Source organism: Humulus lupulus, chromosome 3, assembly GCF_963169125.1.
Source record: "Humulus lupulus chromosome 3, drHumLupu1.1, whole genome shotgun sequence".
NCBI classification, from domain to species: domain Eukaryota; kingdom Viridiplantae; phylum Streptophyta; class Magnoliopsida; order Rosales; family Cannabaceae; genus Humulus; species Humulus lupulus.
Window position 1 is genome coordinate 163,986,452 of NC_084795.1, and position 4,233 is coordinate 163,990,684.

At 30.2% G+C, this 4,233-nt stretch overlaps 1 long non-coding RNA gene across 1 annotated transcript; it reads left to right on the forward strand.

Moving 5' to 3' along the window:
- Positions 1 to 1,460: 1,460 nt before the first annotated feature.
- LOC133821433 (uncharacterized) lies at positions 1,461 to 2,061 on the forward strand. The gene is made up of 3 exons (XR_009887570.1): positions 1,461 to 1,645; positions 1,724 to 1,835; positions 1,984 to 2,061. It is a non-coding gene; the product is annotated as an uncharacterized LOC133821433 (long non-coding RNA).
- Positions 2,062 to 4,233: the final 2,172 nt, after the last annotated feature.

Sequence of the window (4,233 nt, forward strand, 5' to 3'; positions counted from 1 at the left end):
GATTGAGGAGCATTATTGTTTTGGTGTGGTAATTATGTTGTTATGCATTGCTATTTTTTAATTTTACCTTTTTTTGGTGATGATGGCTTTGTATTTATACAGTGTGGAGGTCAGACTGTCTCTAAGGCTACTCTAGTTACCTTTCCTTTTCTTTTGTTCTGAATTTTGAGTTTCAAACAATTTAGTTCGATTAAAAAACATTGGAAAGCTAGATGATAAAAGAATTTGTTTGCTTCCATTTATTGGCTTAATCACTTTATCATAATTAGCTTTAGGTTTCTAAATTGCATTTGCTATGAAATATATTATTGATTCACTTTCTGACTTGGAACTGATTCTTTCCATTTTCAGCTCAATCCAAGTCTTTATGACAGTCATCAAATATATTCCTCACGTTAGAAATGCCTCATTTCTTTTTTCCCCATTAGAAAAAATATCAATTGTTTTAAATATAATCTTATGTAACATCAGTGATGAAATAATTTAGCTATCCAAAAGGTTTTCTTTTTCCTTTCTTATTACTGTATGAGTAGAGAATTAGAGACAGTAATACTATGTTGTCAACAGTTTTTCTATATCCTTTGCCTCTATTAGTTATTTTGATGGTTTCTTTCAGGAGACTGCTCATGAGACAGTAATACTATGTTGTACTTTATGCATGCTTTATGTTTTTGAAGTAATGTGGTGCCTGCATAATAGTTTCTTATTCCCAGTTTTTGTTTCTTAATATTTGAGTTGTTTAAAATATGGTTTGAGTTGCTCCTTTTTGGGCAAGTGTTTTTTCTTATTAGTTTTTGTTTTAGTGTGTTTTTGTCTCATCCCATTACACTCAGTTTAGCTTTTTTTCTCTGTCCTGGACTAGTTACATTTGTTGAGTTCATGCAAAAAAAATTCAAATTTCACAGCTGCAACTATTCTGTGAAAAAGTGATTGTTTGTTAATCAAAATATCCATATTTTGGTGCACGTATATAAGTGAACCTTGCATCATTATTTATGTACACAGATTTATAGAGCACTAAGAGAAAAAGAAGAGAGAAAGAGAGAGTTCAGTGAGTTATAGAGGTTGGAGTTCTTGTGAGAAGCTTGTTCAAAGAAAGCTAAAATTGAGAACTTTTCTCTTTGTATTGAAGCCTTGTAATTATTCTAGATTGATCATAATGAAAACTCACGTAGGCCAATTCCACTGAACCATGTATATTGTGGTGTTATTTTGACTACTGTTTCTATCATTCATTAAAGTTTGTGATTTGTTTCTGTTTCTGGCATTATTTCTTGTTTGTGTTTGTTCTTTTTTCTAGTTTGTTTTGTTGGTGTTCTTGGCAGGTTATTAAAGGGTTCAATCACTTTCAATAGCATCCTGTATGTAACAGAACGGCCAGACTAATTCTTCTTGTTTTCTTATTATTGTGAAACACTTGCACTATTATTTTTACCTTGCCTTTCGTTATTGAAAAACACTTGCACTATTCTTCAGGCAGGTTTCTTCTCATTTTTCCTTAATTGATGTCCAAGAGATGGATGCAATAGTGTCAAGTTTTAATGCTTTTGAAACTAAGGAAGCAGGCCCACTAATTCTAACATGGGCAATGTTTCTTTGTCTGATTTCATCACTTCATGGAAAAGAAGAAAACAATGTTCTAATGGTATGCATTTCAGTTTGGCTTTTTCTTTTCTCCCCTGCACTATATTGTTACGGTATTTAATTAATGTTGTATATGCAGGAGATTGATCATATTAGCTATGTTCGTCAAGCTTTTGAAGCTGCATCTTTGAGATTTTTTCTTGAGATCTTTTCTTGAGATCCTCGAGAGTGACTTATTAAATGAGTCTGATGTAAGTTATTTTAGTTTATCTAGGTTCCTATGTAATAGTTGAACTATGTTAGTCACCTATTATGCGAATTCTTTTTTTTTTCCTCACTTTATTAGTTTAATATTAGTTTCAAGTCCGTGATCTTTTTTCAATTTGTTTGTCTCCTTAGGGTCCTGTTGATGGTTATCGAAGTGTATTGAGAACTTTTATTTCTGCATTTATTGCATCGTATGAGATCAATATTCAGGTAATTAGATTAAGTATCTTGAATGACCTCAAGTTGTTTGTTTTATTTATATTAATATTTTCTGTTTTGTCTATGTTGTAGCTGGAAGACAGTACCCTTAATTTGATATTGGATATTCTTTGCAAAGTTTATCGGGGAGAGGTTTGGCTACATAATGATTGTCTTTCAGGGTCAATTATTGATTATTTTGTTGATTTTTCATTGGTGGTTCTATTAAAGTTGACATTTTTCTTTTCCTTCGTAGTTTTTTGATTGGATTTATTGCTTTAAATTTTTCAGGAATCACTTTGCAGTCAGTTTTGGGACAGAGAAAATTTTGTTGATGGTCCTATTCAATGTCTTATTTGTAACCTAGAAGGTGAATTTCCCTTCAGGACTGTGGAACTTATTCTCCTTTTATCATCCCTATCTGAAGGAACTTGGCCAGTAGAATATGTGTAAGTTTATTTATTTCTTTGCATTGGGTTAAGGATTCTACAGTAATTTTTGTACGTTTGTAAACACTACACTGTACTATATCAACGTAATTGACTGCGAATATGTATCACTGTTTTGTAATTACTTTTTAGTGCCCAAATAACTTAAGGTCTAGAGTTTAGTACCTATTTGAGCTCCATATTCTATTACACCTCTCCTTTAAATGAGATATGAGATTCGATGGATTTACCCTAGAAATAATAGTATCATTCTAAATGCTTTTGTAACTCAAATCTCCCAAACTTTTAACATGCTGTCTCAGTAATTAAGCGCCTGAACCAGAGATGTCTTTAGGGTGAAATTGAGGCCCCTTTAACCTGAAAATGTTAATGTTTGTTTACTGTAATATGTATCTATTCACTGTGTGATAGCAGTATTTTGAATTTTGAAGTATGTTCACCTGGTATTGCTTGCTTAGGTCTTATATTGTATACAATTTAATTATTTGATTCATATTATTTAATTTTTTTAAGCATATACCTTACCTTTTATCTGCTATTGCAGGAGAAAAATGTCTCTTTCTCCATCAATTGGAGGAGATAAGGATACTTAATTTTGAAGGCTTTGTGCTGGGCAGTTGTAGAATATTGTGCTAAAAGTAATAACTTTTCAATATGTTGAATATTTAAGACTACTTGAATACTTAAAGAACATTTTGTTGTTGTTGACAGTGTTGAATGTTTTAAACTAATTTGTGGATTGTTAATACAATGTTGAATGTTCTTACTTTTTGTTATTTGAAAATCAAGTTCATTTGATGATGCTAGTATATATTAGAAAGCTAATTTTAATTATATAAAAAAATTAAAATATAATAGAATAAATTAGTGTTATATAAATGAATATATAATGAGAATTTAAACTTATCTAAATATTAAAATAATACAAAAAATGTATTATACTAAAGTGTAGTATAACACAAAAAAATGTGTTATACTAAAGAGTAGTATAACACAAATTTATAAGTATTGAAATGTGTTATATAATCGACTATAAATAATATAATTAAACAATTATCTATTTATTAAAATAACACAGAAAGTGTGTTATCGTTGACAGTATAATAACACATCTGTATAACAATGATAAAGTGTTATGTAAAGTCCCCTGACCTACGATAACATAGTCGGTCTTAACACATCAAAAAGTGTTATGGTATGTTTTGATAACACATTTTTGGTGTTATTTAAAGCATTTTTTCTTGTAGTGGGTGTAGATCGAAGTTCTAAGCTATCTAAGGTACTTTTATCCTTAGGTTTAGTTTATTATAGTTTCTTATTCTTTTCTTTTCTTCAAATCCTAACTTGTTATAATGGCTTTTGGTTAGGTGTTTTATTTTTTTTGAAACTTAAGGTTTTCGGTAAGTTCTTTTCTTGATGGTTTAGATCTTCTTTTCATCTTCATTTCTTTAGGAAACTTATGGTTTTACTGTTTGGTTTTAGGAGTTTCCAATCCCGCACTTGTCTCAAATACCCCGATTTTTGGTAAGGAAAATAAGTTAGAATATATGTGTTATGATTATGTTTATATGTTATGTATGTATGTATGTTGTTTTTATGTTTGTAGTTTCTTGGGAAATATGGTTGCTTAGATAGGAAATAAGCAAATCCCGAGATTTTTATCATTTTCGTAGACTATAGCTGTGTTTAAACCTACCTCTAAATAGTAGCAAGAGGACCTAGATGGTTTCTATAT